Raw genomic sequence first — 24267 nt, 5'->3', positions numbered from 1 at the left:
GCAGTGTGTGAATGTGTGAGTGTGTGAAAGCGTCTTTGGGGGTCTTGAAAAGCGCTATATAAGTTCAATGCATTATTATTATTATTATTTATTAATATGAGAGTAATCAAGAGTGGACAAAAAAAAAAAAACTCCAAAAAACAATGAAAGCACTGCAACATGAAATGGGAGCACAGTTTACTGTGTAATGTGCATAAAAGCTAGAGTATAAAAATGCATGTTAAGCCTCAACGCTTCCACTGAGAGGGCTATTTGGATGGTCAGTGGCAAAGCTTCCACAGCGTTGGGCCCACAACTACAAAGGCTCTTGATTTCATTTTTGCTGGCGTGACCAGCAACAGCTGATTGGTCAATTAAAGTACACAAGGAGGCTCGTACGAGCAAAGGAGATCAGGCAAATATGATGGAGCCATTCCATGCAGCACTTTAAAAGAGAATATTATTTTTAAATGGATTCTGTACTGAACCGGGAGCCAGTGCAATGTGGCCAAGACTGGGGTGATGTGCTCTTTCCTTTTGCTACCTGTTGAAAATCTAGCTGCAGCGTTCTGGACCATCTGCAGTCTAGAGATGGAGGCCTGACTTTTCCCTGCAAGCAAGGAATTACAGTTTCCAGATGAGCCCTCAATAGAATAGATCTAATCTTAGAGATGCGCTGCAAATGAAAAAAGCAAGATCTAATGGTCTCACTCATGTTTTTCCAGAGTGAGACCATCACCCATTTTTAGTCCCAGATTGATAATGACCTCCTTCCTAAATGCGGCTAGTGTTGTCAACTCCAGAGCCATAGGTTTCTCTCGTCTCACATTTGTTCCAAAGAGAATAACCTCGGTTTCGCCGTTGAAGAGCAAACCAGGCTTTCACAATAAAAGAGCATTTAAAAAGTAATTATTCTACTGACTTTTGCATTTTGGATCAATGACCTTGTAATCAGTGTATCAATGTGTTGTTACACGCCTTTGAACCAAGGTGACATTAATGAAGCACTGGAACAGGCTTGAACATGGCTTTTTATTTGGCTTATTTTGTCTTTGCCTGAATTTTCCGTTACTTTTTCTGTGTTTCCAAGCTGCAGACGATTCTGTGTGCAAACACTTGAACATGAAGTGGAGGCTGAAACAGGCTGCGGTTAACATTGGCCGGGTGATTGAAGCATGGTGGTGGAATACTAATGGTAAACATAATTAAGGTATTAAGACTTAAGATAAGCAGACTGTAGGGGAGGGAGTGGCCGGTGGTGAGACAATAACACGTCTGTTAGCATGACCTTGGACTAGCACGATACAGAAGGACTTAAAAATAACCAACATTAAAACATTTATGGTTGTTTTACGCAGATGAAACACATCTCACTTATGTGGTTCATTCATGCATTTCATTTACAATAAGCTGCAGTAAACATCTGAGGATAACAATCTGCTGTAATGGTTATTTGCGTGCAAACAGCTGTTGACAGTCCTTCCCCAGGCCACGGAGGGGATGCAATCAAACCCTACTGCGCGGCAATCCCCTGCTACCGATGTTGGATGAAGAGATCTGGGACATTGGGTATATTTTCAGTGCAGAGATTACCCCACCTCCGATGGCTCTGCAAGGCCAGTGTTTATGATTTGTTGAGGTGAGAGCCTTATAGTGTGGATCAGTCTCCATGGTGTGCTGTTGGAGGGTATCTGGCTCAAATCTGTCCTATCGGCACATCTCACACAGGCAGCAACACCAGCCGGTGACAATCACAGCTGGAAAATGAGAAGCGCTGTGAGGCAAACAAACTCCATTAAGACATATAGCGGCATGAAGTGCTCGATGGACACAGATGTCAGAAAACATTGATTCAGATGGCCGGTTTTATCTTTTTTTAATGCCACGGCTTGAAGAGTTAAAATTCCCTTTTATAAGAAAAGCATCAGTCCTTGGGCTAATCCGATATGGAAGATAATGGCTTTACTAAATCAAACCATTTTCTTCATTACGACTGCTGACAACAGTAAAACATTTCTTCCTCGCAGCTGATACGGAGTTTCAAAGAAAATTCAAAGGTCATCTTGACCATTATGGCACCATCAAAGAAAATATTGACAATTACCATATCATACTGAAAGGTTTGAAGGTACTTATTTCAATAAAGATTGTTTTCCATTAACTAAAAAAAAAGATTTCAAACAGACTCTAGAACCAGCAAGGCCCCGAGGAGGTTTAACACAAGTACCAATGCCGGAAACGGAAATCTGATTTACACAACTGGTTCTTCTCGTTTACAGCTAGCTACCTAATAAAGCCAATGCGTTGCTAGTTTCCGATTGCACTGACCTTTGAAATTACACAAAGTAGGCAACCTGAATACTGCTTATAGGTATAACCTCTTGGTAAGCAGCATAGATAATTAAAGAATCACATGTAGTTAAGGTGAGAAGGCTATAAACAGGAAGCTGATGCAACATCCGGAAATGAGACAAACATGTCAGCTTGCTGTGTCCCGTGCAACAAAAACGCTAAAAAAAGTTAGTTTTACAGTCTAGCCCTGTGGCTTCTTTAGCCTTTAACAGATGGAGGTAGTGTTTTCCTAAGTTGTTTGTTCATTTGAAAGGTGAGGATCACTGAGAAACATAATAGTTTATCTTTTTGAAAGACAACTGGTCACTTTGAGTTTCACAAGCCTGCTAAATGTGAAAACTGACTTCTACTTTTATTCTCTTCATTAGTCACAGAAAAAAAATAGGCGGGGAAATGCTTGCGTCAGACAAAACCAGAAATGCACGTCATACTCTAGTTTAGCTTTTACTGTCCCATCCTGGCTCAAGAATCCTAAAGGCCGTGTTGATTCTTGTAGTCCGGAGAGCGCAGAGCTCATCTCGGCTAGTAGAAGCTAACCGTTAGCATTAGCCGCACCAACTCATTTAGGTTTTTTTTTTATTATTGTGGAGCTAAATCATCAATGTTCCAATTTTTTTATACAAAATAGAAAAGCGAATGGAGGCAGCAGAAGAGTTGCACTGCTGTTAGCCAATCAGAGATGAGATGTTTACAGATCATGAATATTAATGAGTAAGAGACCAAATCCTGACATTTTCTGTCTCCCACTGATCCAACGAAAATCTACTTCCTGCAAAAAGAGCGCCGGACTTTTTCCCCTACTAACAGGACTTTTATTAATACTAGAGATCACAGCAGATTTATTAAAAATAACAAGTACATTTTGACTGATTCGAGATCTTATTTTTCCTAAATAGCATCAGAAATTGAAATTAAGTTTTTTTCTCAGTGTTTAATCAATTCAGCTTGATTAGCAATTATTAAATACGTTCATAAATCATATGTTGCAAAAGTCTGACTTTCTAAATATTTATTGTTAGATGACTTTACTGAAATTTGAACAGGAAACCCACCAGAAAGACGTAGAAGAGATCCATACTTGGAAAGCAGAGCTTCTTTAAGCCTGTGGGAACATGGCAAGTGAAGAATTTCAAATGATAAACCTGAAATGAGGAAGTCAGGCCCGTCTCCTAATGACTGCATAGTTGTCCATAATTTAGAAGCAGGATGATGTAAATGAAAATTGAATTTGTGTGTTTTCAGCAGAGTTCCAAAAGCCGAACCTCCCGCTGCAAAACTATCAGAGGTATCCATCTTTTATCTCCATCCACCAAACATTAAATGAAAAGTGTTCAGTCCAGGTCAGCACAGTAGCTAAAAGAAGATTAGGGTCACGAGTTCGATGAACATCCATCATACTGTTTTTAATTAATTTCTCTCCTTATTTTCCATAAATGTCCCACACTTTACAATAGAACTAGAAGAAAAGACGCTGATTAGTTTCAGGGTTGAAATCCCAGATTTTATTGGGAAATAGTCTGTTTTTCCCTTCAGCTTTTGGAAATGTGCACCAAAGGACACATCTAGAAATCTAATCACAACCCGCCATGAAAGATAAAATTAACATATTTTGTTTGGAAAGAGGATTTCTCTTTGTTATCACCTTTTTATTTTGCAGTTGTTGGCAGGGGATAAATATAACATACATTATACTTCTGCTCCAGCTGGCCGCCCACCCAGAGGGCCTCGGCTTCTTCTGTGATTAGTCAAGTGACAAATTCAATGAAAATGGCAAGTAGCTGTGTCACCTTGTTGTGCAAACTGAAAAGAGGTGTGAGGTGTCACAGGCTCAGCTGCTGCCAAGTTTCAACCTCACAAGCCTCTTCTGGGGGATTTTACTGTGTTTCTACTCATTTGGGGGCACAAGGATCCTCTTTATCTAATCCACAAGTCAACTAAAATGATTAAACGCAGTGACAGCGAAGTGTTCCAGAGTTCTGATCTGGGATGGCACAGTTAGTTGTTATTAGCCTGGTCCCCGGATGGGACTGATTATGCTCTCGCTGCCAGATTTTTGTAAATCGAGTGACATTTGGCAGGAACAAGCGGGTGTTTAACAGTTTCTTCATTCAGAGGGTCTTGAAAGCAGTTAAGTTAGTGTGGCTAATGAACACAGACTCATCAAGATCACATCCATGTCGGGTTAATTCAACACGACAGCAGCATCGGTCACCATAACCCCCCATCAAGTTCTTCGTGCCCCACGTTGTTAGAACGCACAGTCGATGGTGAGCTGAAATCAATGTGGACATTGCTCAAGCTGGAAAATGGCGTTCCGGTTGACAAAGCTGTACTTGGGGGCCCGATATCTGTGAGATGGACAGGCTGTCATTTCTTATCGAAGGGTCATTGTCATCTATTCACTCCACCAACCTTTCACCCTCGTTGTAAAGCAGTTTGGCTGGTGCAGGTGAGGGAAACACCTCCGGCTGTTCTTGGCAAGGATTAAGTCTGGAAATTAAAGGAACTAAAACAATAATGCTTTAAATTGCTCTTTTCTTTTTTTTTTCTTCCTTTTTTTAGGAAAATTCAGTCGTAGCTTATATAATGAATCTGTACAGGCCATTCACGAACAGTCTAATATGTTTTAACCAGTTTTGGGTAAAAATGAACATTTAAAACTAGAGTTAGGTCTGAATCGCTGGGATGAAACTTTGAGGGAAAATGCAAATCAGGGTGGAAATGTCTAAAAATAAAGAAATCCAACATCCAACAGAACTCCAGACATACATCAAGTTTTTATAAATGGTTTCTAAAAATGAGTATTTGAAAAATAAACTTATCACTGCTGGTAGACAGTCCAATGCATGCTTTTGCCATTCGTAAAACAATAACTTTAATTAGCATTTAAAACCAGAAGAAATATAATGGCTAAATCATACATTTGTGTTATCACTACAGATAATGTATATGTATGTAGACTATAGTCACAACATTGGCATCAACCCACTTTTGTCCTCCAGATGGAGTATCAGGATTAGTACCATCTTCAGCTGTCCAGACTGGTGATTGTTGGTGATTTTAACATCCACATTGATGATCCCTCCGATCACTTTCCCATGAATTTCTCCAGCCTCATGGACTCCTTCAGTTTTACCCAGCATGTTTCTGGCCCCACACACACCAGGGGGCACACTCTAGACCTTGTTTTTACCCTGAGTCTAAATGCTGACAGTGTTTGTCCTGAGGATGTTTATATTTCAGATCACCATTGCATTTTCTTTAACTTGTCAGTTTCTGCGTCCCCACCTCCTGCTCGCCGTATGGTTAGTTCTCGTTTTCTTAATGAGAGCACAGCTAGCAATTTTTCTGCTGCTTTTGATCCACCCTGTTCTTCTGATAACGACCCAGATTCCTTAACTTCTCAGTTTAACGAGCACTGCCTCTCCATTCTGGACAACATCTGTCCTGTCAGAACCAGATCAGTTCCTGCAGTGAACCCTACTCCCTGGTTTAATGACAGCCTTCGCAGCCTGAAGCGCCAATACAGAAAAAGTGAGCGTTTGTGGAAGAAAACCCATCTCCACGTCCATCTGCTGCACCTAAAGGATCTTCTGACATCCTTTAACTCTGCAGTCAGAGACGCTAGGGTTTCCTGTTTCTCCAACCTGGTGTCCCAGAGCAAAGGGAACCCCAAGGTGCTGTTTAACACCATCAGCAGCATCGTCTCTCCTGCCTCTCCTACAGCCTCCATCCACTCAGTTACAGACTGTGAGAACTTTCTGTCTTTTTTTGTGGACAAAGTCAATAAGGTTAGATCTAGCATCTCTCCTTCAGCCTTATCGCTGCCTCTCCCGACTCCAACCAGGTCCATCATCCTAGATAGCTTTGCTCCTGTTTCTTTGCCTGAGTTAACCAAACTAGTTAACTCTATGAAGACCTCTGCATGCCCCCTCCACATCTTACCCTCATCTTTGTTTAAAAGTGCTTTTCAGTCCATCGGTCCCAGCGTGCTCTCTATAATTAATGCTTCTCTGGTCTCTGGTCAGGTCCCTGCTTACTTTAAGAACGCTGTAATCCACCCGCTTCTTAAAAAACCGAGTCTCGACCCCTCTCTCCATAGCAGCTTCAGACCCATCTCTAAACTTCCGTTCATCTCCAAGATCTTGGAAAAGGTTGTGGCTAAACAACTCACAGCTGCTCTTGATGAACATAACATCTATGATAGCTTCCAGTCAGGTTTTCGTAGAGCTCATTCTACTGAAACAGCTCTTCTTAGGGTCTCTAATGACCTTCTGACTCACAGTGATGCAGGGGACTGTTCTGTTCTGGTCCTGCTGGACCTGACTGCAGCCTTTGACACTGTTGACCATCACCTGCTACCAGTGTTGGGCAAGTTACTTCAAAACTGTAATGCATTATTTATTACTTGTTACCCTCATTTTAAAGTAATTCATTACATTACAATATTACTGATTTTAAAATGTAAGGCATTACACTACTTTTGCATTACTTTAAGTTACTTTCACCAAAACAACTTCAATATGAATCTGGTAATCTGATGCTCAGTGAGCTCATGACATATATGTGGAAAGTGATGAGGTGTCTGAGCTAGGATTGCTGTTAAAAACAGTCAGACATAATAACGGTGCTTTAAAATGAATGTTTATTAAATAAAAGCAACAACAAACTGTACTCTCAGCACGCTGCCATCTTATATTAACTGAGCAGGGAGTGAGGTGGTGGGGGATCCAAGCCTATATTTGCCTTGGTCCCCAAATGCCTTGATACGGCCCTGGATGTGGGACTGACTTCTGGGGTGATCTGATTCTTTCACATGTATAAATATTAAATGCTTATATATTATTGCTTTTCACTGGTAAAAATGTGTATTGGGGAGAAATCTACCTAATTTTTTCTTTTTTTCTTGATTTTATTTGAATTATTTCCTGCCCTTTCTCTCTCTAACCTTCCTGCATGCTGCATGTTTTCTCCGTCTTCCAGAAAAAGCTGTTTCCTAGACTTCCTACTTTCTAACGATCAGCCAAAGGGATCTTCACATGCGCGGCGCACCAGCAGCAATGAGTTGAAATCACCGCGGCACAGATTATGAACTCAGCTGAGGCAAAGCACGTCAGAAAAGCACAAAATACCAGAGAATATGCGCTGATATGAACGATCGCAGGTGAATTATTTTGTTTTAGTGGAGCGATTTTGTGAATGTTGCAGCGGCCGCGTGCAGGACGCAGCTGAGCCGTTACAGCGGCGTCCTCTTTGCCTGCAAAGCTGAGTCCATAAATGACGTAATATATATAGATACTGGATCTTTCTTCGGGTTTCCCGCAATTAGAATTTTTAAGAAACGCATCTTGATTCTGGGTTTAAAATGCATTGTAATTACCGCGTTACTGACAATTGTACTGAGTAAATATTACCATTTTCTTTCCCTGTAATGCCTTACATTACCACATTACAGCAAAAAGCAATGTATTACAGTAATTAATTACTTTTGTACCGCATTACTCCCAACACTGCCTGCTACTGGAGAGACTGGGTAGGCCTATCAGGAGCTGCTCTGGAGTGGTTCTCCTCTTATCTTTCTGAGTGCTCCTTTTCTGTGGCTGTCTCCAAGTTTAGATCCTCCACCACCTCCCTTACCCATGGTGTCCCACAAGGTTCTGCGCTGGGGCATCTGCTCTTCCTCCTCTATCTGGTTCCTCTTCAGCACATCCTGAGCTCCTTCAAAGGAATCTCCTACCATCTTTATGCAGATGACATCCAACTGTACATCTCCTTTAAGCCCCATGAGATGTCTAAGCTGCAGCTGTTACACACCTGCTTAGACTCTATCAAAACCTGGATGGCTGGGAGCGTTCTTCAGCTGAATGAAGATAAGACTGAGATCCTCATCTGTGCCCCAGACAAGCTGGTTCCCAAAGTCAGAGACTCTCTTGGTCAGCTTGCTTCTCACACCAAACCTTCTGTCAGGAATCTTGGTGTGACCTTTGACCCAGCTCTCACCATGGATTCTCATGTCAGTTCTCTTGTTCGCTCTTCCTTCTTCCATCTCAGGAACGTTGCTAAGCTGAGTCCCATTCTGTCCCGCTCTGAACTTGAGACAGTTCTCCACACCTTCATCTCCTCACGCTTAGACTACTGTAACTCTCTTTTCACGTGTCTGAGCAGAACCTCCCTGAACCGTCTACAGGTGGTTCAGAACGCCTGTGCTCGGCTTCTGACCAAGTCCTCCAAACACACCCACATCACCCCGCTTCTCCTCCAGCTTCACTGGCTGCCAGTCAATTTCAGGGTTCATTTCAAGATCCTGGTTCTGGTCTATAGGGCCTTACATGGGGGGTGGGGGTGGGGTGGGGGGGGGGGGGGGGTGTCAGTTGCTCGACTTGTTCCAGACATCTAAGGATATTAGGATCACATAAGTGAACTGAAATCCATTTAACCAACTTCAACAGTTCATTTTGTTGCTGCTCTTTAATTTAGCCGATCTCCAGCGACTCCATTTTTATTAGTTGAATCTTCACTGTACCATCTTCGTATTGCCATGTGACCAAACTGTAATTTCACTTCTGAGTTTAATTTGCATTTCAAATGCATAACAATCCCCTCTGCCAGTCCGCGTCTCATTAGTGGTCTCCCCTGAATAAACTGTGAAGTTGCTTCATTACCATAGGTACGCTCCTGTGAGCCCCAGTCGTCCTTGGTGACGCTGCTTCTCTCCGGCTCCAACAGAATAACTTTAGTTGCTGAATAAGGTTGAAAGTTTAAATACTTTTTGTCATTTTATTTCTCAGACACCACATGAGCTGTGTGACTGTGAAAAAAAACAACCACAATATTTTCTCTATTGATGTTAACTTGAGAACAGTTTTAATTGGAATTAGGAGAGACGAAGTAGCGATTCTTGGTTGGAAATTGTGTTGTTTTAGTAATCACTTCATCAGCTTAAGCAGCCATTCCCGCTGATAAAACCTCCACCACAAACAAGCTATTAAATAGGCGAGAGTGGACCAGAGGGAGACAAATATGGACGAAGATAAAACAGAAAGGCAGACCAGGGTTTAAAAATATAAAAGATTAGAAAAAGCATCTGCTTTATAATAAGAGACAGATGTCCTTTGGAAAAAAATACTTTAAAAGTTTTCATTTAGAGGCAGATTAAATTGTCTGTCTGAGCACTAATGCTGGCTATTACACATGGATTCAATTTAAGTGATGTCTGGATTTTTTTTTTCATTTCCACTGGATGCAAATCTGCTTCTGAGGGGAGGCATCTGTAGTGATGGAGGATGTTTAGATGGTGACCAGGAGCTGTTTCTGTCTAGATGCTCATTTCATTCACATCTTATGGTTTTGTCATTTGTTGGTTTTGAATGGAGGTGATGTGGGAAACACTTCTTCTGTTTTGTCAGACTCCCCTTCATGACCTGCATATCCTCGTGTGGTTTGCATTGTCCAGACAACAATCTGCTTCACCATTTTGTACAAGTCAACAGCAAGTTCCCAGAAAGAATCTACTACACGGCTGCACCATGTCATATTCCAGAGGAACGCATCACAAAAGTGCAACACCAATGGTGTCATTGGATCATTGCTCCTGCTCAGATATATGATTAAACCAGGCTGGTAGATGAGGCCCAACATCAAAGATACATAAGCGCCACCACCACACCACCCAGGACCTTGAAAAGCTGTTCCGACATTAAACAAACCAACAAACCTTGTTTAGTTACTACACACGACGGGGAACCCAGTGCATTCAAATTTCTCCTTTTCAGAACTCGCCTTTCGTACTGAATTTTTACTTTATGTTAATATAAATGGCCTGTATTCAACGTAGCCCCTTCCAGAGTCCTACAACCCCCCAAGGTGTTTCACAATACACGGTCATTCACGCGCACACACACTGGTGGTGAGGAACTACATCCAACCCAGAGCTGCCCTGGGGCACACTAAAGCCGGGTGTACACTGTGCGACTTTTTCACTCGTAGCACTCAGCTTTAGCTCAAACTGTACGACTTCCTCGCAGAGCAGATCTCACGAGTCATGCGCTCACACTGTACGACCCAGTTCTCGGATGCGACCTGACTGCTCACACTGTACGTCTGGTAGCAACACGTCGGCCCTAAAAATATGCTAAAAATAGCAGTTTTTACTCAACACGTCAGACTTTTTTGTCTTGTTTTGCCTGTTGTCCTTCGGGAGTGCTGCAGGAGGACACACAGGGATTTATGGGGGTTGGATGAGGAAAATGAAATAAAGAGAGTAAATCTGTGTTTTGTGATCAGTTTAATTTGACATGAACACGACAAACACGCTTTCTTGACAATCCTTGTGAGTAAAAAAAAACGTGTAGAAATAAAAACGAACAGCGTGTGTTATTTGGGAAATAGCGGGGAGCGGCGATGATGCAGGATTGCGCATGCGCCGTGAGCGGGTCTGATACATTTTGGGTCGCAGCTGCTCGCAGCGCCGCTTCAGGAGTGCGATACCCTCACGAGGGACGAGCAAAATATTAAACACGCCAGAAGTCCGTGCGACCTCACGACTGCTGATCGGCAGCTGGTCACGTGGTGTTAATCGCCTCTCGTGACCCCCTGTACACTACACGACCGCTCGGCGCAAAACTCGCCCCGATCTCGTGGATTCTCGCACGACTGGAAAATCGGCTCAAAAAAGTGAAAAAGTCGCACAGTGTACGCCCAGCTTAACAGAGGCAAGGCTGAAGTACACGGGTACAACTGGTCCACCCGACCACCACGAGCAGGCAGGAGGGTGAAGTGTCATGCCCAAGGACACAATGACTGGCATGACTGCAACCCTCAGTTTACAGGTTGGTCTCTTAACTTCTTTCCCACACTCATTCCAAATTGATTGTGAAGAAAACTAATTATACACATTTCTAAACATATTGGGAAAATAATCTATATTTCATAAACTAGTGCACGGATGGTTATGTTTCATATTATTGTCAATCTATGTGTGCAATCAAACCCACCTCTGAGCCTTCAGAAATGTGGTTCAAGGTTTTAACTTGACCTCATTTGATTTGGATGACTTTCCATTTAGACTCCCTTTCCTTATGGAGTGTTTATTTTATTTTATTTATTTTAATTTTATTTTTTTACCCAAGCGATCTTTGTATATTTTTGATTGTAATGCTCTGCAAATGATTCTTGTTTTGCCTTCAGTTCATTTACAGTGACTTTTCCTGTTCAACCTTTACAGACTTTCACATTTAGAGAATCTCTTATAAAGTTAAAGTTAAAGTCCCATCAGTTGTCACACACACTGATGTGTGTGCGAAATTTGTTCTCCGCATTTGACCCATCCCCTGGGGGAGCGGTGAGCTGCAGACACAGCCACGCTCGGGAACCATTTGGTGGTTTAACCCCCCAATCCAACCCCTTAATGCTGAGTGTCAAGCAGGGAGGCATTTGGTCCCATTTTTTCAAAGTCTTTGGTATGACACGACCAGGAATTGAACCCTGATCTCCCAGTCTCAGGGCGGACACTCTACCACTAGGCCACTGAGCTGGTATACAATAGTTCTTTGAATTGCTGTCTGGACTTGATATAGACCGCCCATCCTTTTGTGCTGTTCTGCAGCTTGTACGAGATGTTGCATCTTCTTGCTGGAATGTGAAGTCATCGTCAAACTGAAATGGCGTCTGTCAGTGAAAAGTCCATGAAAATTGGTCCCAACTGACCACTCGTTCAAGTCAAGACCGACAGGGAAAAATCCGAAGCTCTAACTTTGATTCCACACAAAGAAAGTTGAAGATCAGAAGCTAAAATATTCAAGACCTAAAATAAAACCTCTGCTTTCTGAAGCAAGAACATTTCATAAAACTATATCAAAGGTTTTTTTAACTGGCTGACGTTAAATGTCCGGCCCTCTTTCTTTGTTCATTCATTATAAATTAAACCTAAATATAAAGTACTTTACATTTCAACAGTTAAAAATAAGCCTCGTGAGACCCACAGCAGTACAACCGTCTCTACTCATTTAAAACTTCAGTTACTTTAATGAAGAGAGGTGTGTTAAATTGCCGCTGCTCCATTTAAACTTCTCCCTGCTTCTGTGCTTGCAGAATGATAGCCATTGCATCAAGAGTGAGTTAAGTTCTGACATTAAAGTGATGAGGACTTAAGAAGTTGTATCCCTGGAGTTCATCTGCTTCCAATAATGTCACTTCAGCACAGTTGGGGTCTTTGCTCTTAAACCTAAGCTCATTACCTCAAAGACTTAAACTGAAAAGCGATATTGCCACAGGACCTTCCTCCTCTACATGCAGATTTATATTTCACTCATCATACTTCCTCTAGAGAGCGTAGTTCCCACAAAGGACTTGCAGGAGGAGGTAATTCAATTAAAACCACCTCACATAACGGTAGAACTGAATGATGCCCTTCATAAAAGTTGACTAATGACAAAAGTCAGACCTTGGATGAGTGGTAAAAAATGGATGATTGGATGAGAGTATAAATGACAGAAAGCCTTTATATAGTTATTTGTGTCCACACACACGAGCTTTTTTAGTCCTTGCAGAAGTAAACTCCCATTCATCCTTTCCAGGGGTCAGCTACTTCAGAGGTCTGTAGTTAGATACTTCTGCCAAGTAGGCTTGATGCAGTTGATGGTTTGTCATATTTTCAAACAAAAAGATTGAATGGCTTAACAAGCATGTCAACACACTTCTGTTCTTGTAGTTTATGAGTGATAGATAGTCCATGTTTGTCATTTAAGTTCTTATGGATGGTCCTGGTTTAATCACAGTTTTACTAATAGATTTCTTTGTGTTTGTTTAGTCGTGTTCTGGAGTTACAACAGTTGTTGGTGTCCACAATGCATGCAGTCTAGCCTGGCAAGTTATCCTCTATAAGTAAATATACTGTATAGTCTAGCCACGGCCCATAGACAAGAGTTTGGTTGTGAGGCGAAATCTGTTGTCTTTCAAACGGTCTCTGCACACAATTGGTCAGTGCAGGACCAATCAGAGCAACGAATAATGACATTTTCATCGCTACTGAAGTTAGTCAAAGATGAAGACAAAGAAAATATATACATTTTTGAAATAAAGGACTTCAGTACCTTTATATGCTCGTGCCTCAAAGAAAAATCTAAATCATCCAAACTGGATTACCAATTAATTTTCAAACTAGCATCGTTCCAGAGCTTATACCATCTTTGTAGTTGTTCCCCATCGCAGCTCTGGTGCTAAGCAAACATAAAACGCCGATTAGCCCAACTTAAACTTGTTCTGACCAATGGTGGCCTGCTGAGGCTACAATGGAGCGTGGCTAGACCAATCTGCAGAGCAAAATCCTTTGTAACGGTTCGATCCTGACCCCAACCAGAAAATGCTGCTGTAAACTAGTACCATATGATGTCACAATGTCATTGTGAGCCTGTGTTTGTGTGTATTTGTTAGCAGCTCCGCCCTCTCGGTCTGCTAGGCAACAGCATTTGTTGCATTTTTCAAACAGGAAGTAGGAGTGGAGTTAGACTCTGGTAGGGGTTGACTTGCTCTTTAAACATTTTTTCCACAAGAGCCACCTAAGCTTTCAAAGCTAACATGTTTTTGACAAAAACATTTTTCCTGTGTGTTCCACACTTTTGCTGGTGGAGTATTTTTTGTTTGCGTCCCTTCATTCCAGTTCTTAGAAACGTTGCCGTTCTGGAAACAGCATCTTCTCATCATAAACAAAGGGCATGGAAACCATATAAATTTATCTCTGTTTGACATTTATTAAATAAAGGACAAATCAAAGCAAACTGATGCCCCGCTTACTGCAATCAGTGGTTCTTTATTGATGTTTCATTCCAGGTGAATTAGAGACAGAGCAAATAAATAATGCAATTATTGATTTGTGCCGTGTCGTAGTGCAGAAGGAACACTTGGGCACTTTGGTGAAGGGTGTAAGTCAACGTGAGCCGCTGAAATGTGTGTGTTCATTTTAAACCGTTTTTGCTAACATTCAGCCTTAACCCAGGTGTTCATATTAGCCACTGTCGTCTAAATTTATACTTGTGCCTTATGTTTTACTGAAAAGACATAATTACGTTGATTGACAATCATGCTGCTTTAATAGTCTCCACAGGTGACGGACCCTTTTAAAATGCCAGAAGCACATTACAACACATGATGGCAGTAAACAGTTCCTAAAAGCGCCTCCTTGCTGGGCTTGGAAAGTGCATTATGCTTTTGACAAACCATATGCTGTCACAGCAGAATAATTATTTCCCTTATGTCTTTATCTCAGGATGACTGAGCTGACTCACTGAGATATTCTTAGGCAAAGTCTCAGCTTGAGTAAATATGCTTCACCTCGGTTTGGGAGGAGTCACGTGTTCATGTTTGAAGAAAATTAAAATTTTCTGCCGTCGGGGCGCGACTCTGCACCAGGCCTTTTAACATTTGGACAGTCTCATGTATTAGACCACATGCTCTTGCCAACATTTCTGTGTTCTGACAGCGGGGGTTGCCTCAGACTGAGAGCGAGTCACAAGCAACAGCTAACACCCACTTGTTCCCTGCTAGTGACTAATTCGTTGTGGTGCAAGTAGCTTTTGGAAACTTGAATGTTGTCAGTGGAGGCTGCAAACTATTGTTTTTTGTCAAATGGATGCTTGTTTTCTTGTGTTTTAGTATATTGTGATTAAACAGATAAACAAATCAAAGTGTACCAAATGTGAATTAGAGAAGATAAACAACAGAAGTATCATGGATATTTTATGTGTTTGTCTGCTAATAACCAAAATGATTGAAAGTGGTTTAACTGTATTTTTGCTGGTTTATTTACTGGAATCAAATCTTTTTACGGATGTCTCTATCTGATCTTTTTAAAATCCTGATTGCAATTCAAGTTATTCCATATAATTATCAGCCAACATGAGTCTCGGTTGATACTTTTTAACAGTAAATACTGTGAGACTACATTCCATCAGTTCAAAGCCATTAAATGCAAGGCATGTGAGCTTCTGTAGAGGATTATGTAGGGAGACATTTTATCTGCATGCATCACCAGCTTTGTCTTCTTATTCCTACAAACAGACATCTAAATATCCCCTCACTATTTTACAAACACTGTGTTAAACAACAGTCTATGCTGATTGTTCCATATGTTCCTAACCGAGCACTTCGCTCTCAGACTGCAGGTTTACTGGTGGTTCCCAGAATATCTAAACTTAGGATGGGAGGCAGATCTTTTAGTTATCAGGCTCCTCTCTTGTGGAACCAGCTCCCAGCTTTAGTCCGTGAGGCAGACACTTTGTCTACTTTTAAGAATAGTCTTAAAACATTTTTATTTGATAGGGCCTATGGTTAAAATCTGATGTTAGCCTAAATCTGGACAAGTGGGGGAGTAGAGGGAGGTGGAGTGTACAGTCGGTAAAGACGGCTCTCCCTTGCCCTGCCTCCAACATGCCTCCATCTAAATAGGATAGATTATCCAGAGTTATCTCTGTAGTTATGCTGCTATAGGCTTAGACTGCTGGAGGATACACTGACCACTTTTCACACTCTACTGCTTTCTTCTACAGTCTGCTCTTTAACTGTATTATTTCCTGCTATTTCAGCTGTTAACTTTATTTTCTCTCTAAGTGTTTTTCTCCCCAGAAGAAGCTACAATGATGTTCTGCTGAGCTGTGGTGGCCTCATGGAGGGGGCCATCGACTAGCACACTGCTGCTAACCACTAAAACATTCTCCCTCTCCTGATAATAACTTTTTACTTTCCTTGACATAAAATGTGTTACTACTAGTTTACCCGTTTAATTATAGATCCATAGGATAAATACAATAAAGTTTATCTTTCACCAAATAGAATATTTACTAAGACATCACAATATAACTATAGACACATTGCTAGTCTTTGTGAGTGTGCGTGCGTGCATGTGCGTGTGTGCGTGCGTGTATGTGTGTGTGTGTGTGTGTGTGTGTGTGTGTGTCTGCTCTGTCTTCTCCATCTCCAGTGAGTCGTGGTGGATGGCTGCTTATACTGAGCCAGGATTCTCTGGAGGTTTCTTCCTGTTAAAAGGGAGTTTTCCTCCCCACTGTCGCTTTATGCTTGCTTAGTATGAGGATTGCTGTATAGTCACTGATACTAGTCAGTGACTTGATGCAATTTGCTGGGTTCCTTATATAGGAAACATTATTTCTGACTGGCTTAATGAACTGTCCTGAATTGGAATGTTTATTATGTGAAGTGCCTTGAGACGACTCTTGTCGTGATTTGGCGCTTTATAAATAAACTTGAAATGACTTGAATTGAATTGTAAATTAGCTGAATGCAGCTGCAAACAGGAGTTAGATAAACGCAGTTTTTAAATGAAGTTTTAAACACGGTTTATGAGTCTGGAGGCAGCTCTATGTGCTCTGACCTGCTTTAACTTTGTGACCCATGTTTAAAAACACACAAACTGCAGGAACACGAGATTACAGGCTCGTGTTGTTCTATTGCTAATATCATGTTGTGTTAACTAAGTAAAGTTGAGTTAAAATTAACTCAAAATATTAAAACATGGCATTTAACTTGTTTTTTGGTCGTAGAGCCCACATCCTCCCTTGATGCAAGAGGTTATCTCCTCCTGCCTGACAAGACTATTAACTACTTTAAATATGCACAACAAATTCTCACACCCGAAGCGTCGAAAAATGACAATGGGTGACCAAGCGTTGGGAGTCCCAGTGCATCGGGTGCCAGAGAACCGTTTTCCAACATTTAACCTCCAACCTTCCCACCCACATTCTTACCTTAACCCTGTTTGTCCTTCTTAACTTCCTGTTAACCATGTTTGAGAGGGACATTTGCACGTGCAAGAGGGTTAAGGTTAGGATGGCAGTAAGGGGAAGGTTAAATAGCAAAAGGGTAAAGGTCACAATTTGTTGAAATCTCTGTTTTACCGCGACAGTCAAAAAACAACGTTCTGGCACAGCGAGTCGCCTTCCAACACGTCGGAAACAAATGCTTGGTCACCCATCGTCGTTTTACGACACTTCGAGTGTGAGAAGAATATGTTGATATGCAAAGAGATGTAACATGTTTTCACCTCTGTTAAAAAGTGAAAACATTTATGGATTTGTTTGCAAAAAAAAACATTGTGTCCTCTTATTTTTGTAAGTTGATTTTAAGAAGTGTTCAAATTTCTCTCTGTTCAGCAATTAACTCATTATTTATCCATTGATGTGAATAAACCCTGAAAGCACCATTAATTATGTAAAGGCACGGGTTCTTTGTGACAACCTGCTGCTATTCTCAACCCTTTGGATTGGATTATTTCTCAGATTTGTGTCTCTAGTGTCTTATTTCTTAATTTAGCATGAAAACACAGAAGGGGGGCATCCTAATTGGATCGAACAAATAAAGACTCACAAATGAATGCCTAATAACTTTGGGGAATATTGATATATTTAACAGGCTGGAGCCAAATTGGGTCCAATTAGGTGATCTAATACCAGGACAATGACGTGTCATAATCAGCTGTTGTGTTGTTATTTAGTTGTGGTTCATTTTGAGCAAATTTCACCTGTAAAACATGTGACCAGGGCTTGAATGATGAATGAGTTCAGAAAATGCAAATTTGATTTCAAGTGATCTTTTACCCATTCTCTAAAATGGCCTGTTGCTGCACGACTCAACGTGCTATTTAAAAGTGCACTTTCTCAACATTGTGATTTTTCATAATCAAAATGTATCTTCCTTACCAGGTATTCAACAAATTAGGAGAAGCAATGCCGAGTTCATGACATGGAGAATGGGAGCGCGGCCCCATGACCGCTGGTGTTTTTCACAGCTTCAGCAACTCGATTAAATGTTCCTGCGTACCACACTTACTAAGCCCCACTGAGCCTACACTGAAACTTGCCACACCATCATTACAGATGAAATTCTTTCACCTGATACAATTTAAGATAAGATAGTGTGAAAACTGCTCATCTCATCCGCATGCCTGGCTGAACTAATGCTACTCCTCCATGCAGCAGAAAAAGCAGCGACTCCTGCGTTTTTGCTGGCAAACATTTTCAGCCCTTGACAAATTATTTAAGTGGTGAAAGATTAATGGACTAAATGGAGTTTCCACAGTGATCTTGATTAAGATACTGAATCATTCCTATTCATTGTGGACAGTCAAACCTTAGCATGCCATTTAGTGATAAACATTTTACAACTAATGCCCAACTTTAACCCAACTTCTATTGACACTTTGACCTTAGCCTGCACCCCAGAAACTGTTTGGCCTCATTAGGACAAGCAGTCAGACTAAGGACCTGACTTACTGTATTCTAAGCCAGGAGTAATACCATGTGTGTCACTCGGGCAATGAGATGGGAAAAAGCTGATATGGTTTTGTGGAAGTAAAGGACGCATGACGATCCTAATCTCAGGGTCATGGGTGCAAGCCCCACATTGGGCTCCAAATGTGTGAGAATGCTGTGGTAATTGGGCGTGTTATTATGATTGTGGTAAGGGGAGAAATGGGTCCAAAGTTTTATCCGATTACCCTGCAGAGTGAACCGGGCGATAGCTTGATCAGCTGATTGAACGATACCCGTGTGAGGTTGATTTTAGACCCAACGATGAGGGTCACCTGTGAACCAGATTCCAAAGCTTGTTAACTGAATGAAGTTTGGCAAGTTCATTTGTTGTTCTGTGGGTGTAACTGTTGGTGTGAGTCATCGGACTAATCAAAGCATCTCATGAACCACTCGATGGACTTTAATGACACTTTCTGAAAACAATCACTGAATTTACACCCACATTCAATTAGTCTTTGGAGTTAACCCACTTAAGAAGACAGACACAACACATCAACACTGGTAAACGACAGGAATGCAGGAACGGATATGTGGCAACATTTAAGACATTAACAGACTCCATGTGCTACAAGCTCTCATTCCATTTTGAGGTATTACTTTATTTACTGAAATGTATTCATCACTTGTATAGGTTAAATAGCTAAACAATAACAAACCGATTAATCGATTAATCGAAAAAATAATCGACAGATTAATTGATTATGAAAATAATCGTTAGTTGCAGCTCTAAAGTAAACCCCTACTAGAGTCTAACTCCACTCCCACTTCATGTTTGAAAAATGCAACAAATGCTGTTGCCTGGCAGACCGAGAGGGCGGATCTGCTAACAAATACACACACACACACACACACACAGGTTCACGACAGCATTGTGACATCATAATGTACCAGTTTACATCATAGCATACTTCTTAGCAAATAGCGGTGGCAGATTTAAATTAAAATACAATGCAGAGTTTTTACCTGACAAGGGCACAACACTGCCAGTTTTAGGCAGAATATTTAAATTTGAACTAAGATGCACTGAAGTGCCAAATTATTGACGACACGTGTCTGCAGCACGATTAGACACTCGTTTATTTAGTTTATCAGCAAAAAAAAGTTTATTTGGGGGTGACTTGCTCTTTAAGGAATGACCCCAACTGTACTTCACATTTCTTGTGCCAGTACTGAAACTTCTACAGCGATCAGTAGAAGTATTTGTAATACTGTATATTATTCTGACAATGAGCTGAGAACAAGGACAATATTCCTGACTGTGGGCTGAGTAGAAAAGGAGAGTACCAGACAGTGGGACATGGAGAAATGAGTTCAGCTGAATGTATAAAAACTTCAAAAATGTCCGTACGTGTTAAAACGCAGTGGCCACTGGCTGTGGCTTGGCAGCTCTAACAGCCCGCCATCACTGCAACTCTTAAAAAAAGAAAGAAATATCAGGGCGGCCTGCTGACAAATGTCAAGTCTTGAAACCTGCGCCTTAGTGGATGTGTCATTGAGTGATGCGCTCCACTCCCCTTAAAGCTTGCCGGGCACTTCATATTTAAAAGGGCCTCTCTCAACAATCCATTTTATGACAGGTTCAGTGTGTATGCCCTGGGAGCAACATCTGAAAACCGTGACATGTCAATGGCAAGGCGAAGACTTGAGTGACAGAATAATTCCCCGTTAATAGAGCGGGTCACCCGTCGGATCACAACAACTCTGCACGGAAGATACAAAACATCACATAAATGTAAACCCAAAAGTTCAAGGAGCTTAGGCTACTTATTTACAACACGGTTCACGGGTAGGAAGCCTAAAACGAGGTGATTAAGCAAACTTGAACTTTTAGTCAAACTTAACCGCCCCCTCAGTGTGAAAGACGCAGCATGACAAAACTTTTACAAACAGCTGACCTAACTTTGAAAGTAATTTCCTGCCATCAAACTGCGACGCACATCCAAAAAGACCTCCCCCTGAAAAAGCAAAAACCTTAAAGGATCCTGTCAGCCAACAGAAACCCCCGAAGTGACAGCTCAATGCCTCGGTGGTGGTGAGCCACTTTATTTAGCCTGATTTTTACACAATATCAGGCAGGCGGCTTTATTTGGGAGCTATGTGTCAAAGGTCTGAGCCTTAGTTAAATAATCAGGTTATCAAAGACAAGCGGAGCCATTTCAAATCAGCAAACTGATTATGATAAAATGAGGCAGCACGTTTTCTTTATCTTGCTGACGGAAACTTCCGAGCGGGTAAAACTTAGGAAGGTGCATAATATTGAATGGCTCATAAGAAATCAGCTGAACCACATCCTTCACCTTTAAGACCAGATATTCATTTTATATTTCAAGTGCATAAAATACTGCAACAAAACACAAGTAATTTTTATGTGAAAAATTAAGATTCTTGCAGAATCGCTAGAGAAGCCGCAACCAAAACGAGTGAGACACCTCATTGTGCAGAAAACAACTTTTCTGAATCTTATTAAAGATCATTTTGCTCCTCCAATTAATGGTTTTAGGATTTCTTTTAATTAGGATTGTTAATCACTAGTTCACGGGTCTGTAATCTCTACTCAACTCTTGGTTTCTACAAAATCTTTCATATTCCTATCTGTGCACTTTCTTTAAAGAACAAAAAGAACAGTAGAAATATGTTAATCATATGGAGGCTTGCTGACAGCCAGTATTAGGGCAGGATGTTACTACGAGAAGGTAAAACAGAGAGAAATAGGATTCTAGGCTCTAATTGAGAAAGATATCCTTTTGATGTAACTTGGGAGATCTAAGACGTGTGTTTTTGAGCTAATTACAGAGCCGTGTCAGAGATCTAATTAGAGTCATGCTAATGAGCTTGTTTATCCTTACCTGATGTCAAAAGGAATTTGGTTGAAATCCAAATAAAGGTGCCAGCATTAGCGCTGCACCTGCTGGGAAACGATGCATCAGCAATGCCGTTGTTTTCCAGCCGTGACTGTCTAGTCATCGTGTTTCAGATTCTTTTATCCTGAAAGAAACATTTCCGCATGATGGCTATCAGTGCATTTAAGTGTTACTTTTACTTCAAACATACATTCACTGGTCTGACCAGATTGCTTCTCATGGTGCAGCCAGCTCGTTGGGCTGTTCATGGATGTGAGTGTGATTCGTTTTGGAAGGGTTTATTAGATATGCCAGCAGTAATCTATATGACGACTGCCTGTGTGTGCTCTCGAGGGGTTTGCGTATCATCTGGAGCCCTAACGTCCTTCTTCGACCTCAGTCAATTTGAACACAACTTCAAAAGGAACATTTATACTCCCAGTGACCGTCAGCAAACACATGTCCATGTTGGGCGAAATGAACGGCCGGGATTTCATTGGGGAAAATAATTCAGGAGCGCCAGGCTAAAACGTTCGGCTCAGCTGAGACTTGGCAGCTGAAGACGCCGTATCATAAAACATCTGATTCTGAAATAAAAGCTAATTAAAGCAAACGTAGCTGTGAGTATACCCATGGAGGAATGAAAGAGGCCTTCGGAGAATGGGTGTGAGAAAAACCATAACGCCTCAGATTTGCATCATGAAAATCACGCCACTAATCTCATTCTTTTTATTATGCTGATAACCTTTGTGAAGCATAATAAATATTAGAAAAGCTTGTTACGTCTGCGGTTCTGCAGTGGACACAGACAGCAGAGAGAAATGATCTCCATCGAGGGGAAATGTGTGAAACGAATAACAAAAATCTCATTCATATAAAAGCTCTGAACACAAATACACGAATTGCTTTTTAAAGTTTGAGGTTCCATTTCTGACATCCTTTTATTGCAAAACAAATCCTTTGGTGTATTTCCACCAGAGTCTACCACACGAGACAGAACCCGAGATGCAGATGATGCAAAGATCTCCCCCAGATGTAAAATGCAGGCAGGACAATTACACATGGAATACCATAAACAACTAGCTGGGACATCTGTGATGAGCATGGACCGGAGGCCGGCGCCAAAGAGGGAGGCTTAGTTACGATGGTTGAGAATGGTGCCACACCAACCAGACACTGTGGTGGTCAACAACACGCAGCACAAGCGGTGACTGAGGCAGAGACCTCGTGTGATTAACGAGAAGGGCGACGGTGGCACAGGAGTTAAGTGCTCGCCCCGTAATCGGAAGGTTGCAGGTTTGAATGCCGCTCTGTCTGTCTCTGTCATTGTGTCCTTGGGCAAGACACTTGACCCACGTTGCCTGCTGGTGGTGGTCGGAGGGACCGGTGGCGCCAGTGCTCAGCAGCCTCGCCTCTGTTTGTGCGCCCCAGGGCAGCTGTGGCTACATCGTAGCTCATCCCCACCAGTTTATGAATGTGTTTGTGAATGGGTGAATGACTGATTGCGTTGTAAAGCGCCTTGGGGGGTTCCAGGACTCTAGTGGGCCATTCCCATCTGTACTGGGTCGGCCCGGGCTGGGTAGCATAGGTTGTTTACATACAGTATCTGGGTGGCCTGGTATTTTTCCGGGCCAACCAAGGCTCATTCTCAGCCCTCTTCTCGAGGGGGTCTGCTTCAGGCCGACCAGGGCCAACACACCCACTGCTGACAGCAAATTCACACCTTCCATTAGAGCACGCCTCTGATTGGTGGGTAGAATCAGCCCACATGGGCTTAAGGCAGTTGTTTTCTAAATTTGGGTTTCTGGGGGATAAGATTGATTTTCTTCTAATTTGGGGAAAAAAAGACATTTAAAAGAAAATGTAACTTTTTTTAAGAGATAAAAAACAAACATGGTTGGACTTTTTTGGAATTTCACTTATTTATTCATGTTAGTTTATTTATTTTCTTCAAAGGCAGTGGAAGCCACCATTTTGGGATTGCAATACAAAACCTAATTTATCAGCTGCAGTTGTAGGGTTTGGTGAATTCAGTGCTTTAAGGGCTCAATTTACATATTACCTCTACTCATGACCAATAAGCTGTGATACTCTATCTAAATATAGAATATCAACCCTGCTTGGTCTTTACTGTGTTAACCAGAAGATTCTAGGATTCTTTATTTATTAAGGGATTGTACACACTTCGTTTTGATTCAGAAAACAGTCAGGTTTATAAAAGTAAGAATTTATTTTACCAACAATTAAAACATGACAAGTTAACTAACATTTACTGTGATGTATGAACCTGTGTGTGAATGCGATGTTATCAGAACTTCCGTATCTAGGAGAGCTGAGTTCTGGACATAAAAGAATTTGGTTTGCGTTAAGCTATGAAGTTGATTATTATCAAAAGCACATCAGACGCTATCTGTGTGTCTACTTCACCCGTTTTTCAGTGGATCCGAAGGTCAGAGAGGTCGGATGACCTCTGGCACCGAAGGGCTGTAGAATACCGTGGCACCGACTCTTCAGTCCAGAGATGTCTCGGGTCACGACAGATGGATGGAACCGCTCATCTGGGACTCTTAAGGTGTCTAAACAATATCAGCTTGTTCTGCAGGAAATGTTTCTGTATCAGCTTCGCAGGTGCAAAAAGTTTTGACGACGTGTCAAAAGCTTTGATGTTAGAGAGGTTTTTGCTTCAGATGGCCGGTCTGAAGCTTTCTCTAGAACTGATGAATCACCAGAGTGATCCGGTTTTAATGTTCTCATGTTATGATTTGTGTAGCCAACCAGAG

This window comes from Nothobranchius furzeri, chromosome 7 (assembly GCF_043380555.1).
Source record: "Nothobranchius furzeri strain GRZ-AD chromosome 7, NfurGRZ-RIMD1, whole genome shotgun sequence".
Classification (NCBI taxonomy): Eukaryota; Metazoa; Chordata; class Actinopteri; order Cyprinodontiformes; family Nothobranchiidae; genus Nothobranchius; species Nothobranchius furzeri.
The sequence above is the reverse complement of the archived record's forward strand: the minus strand, read 5'-3'. Positions refer to the sequence as shown.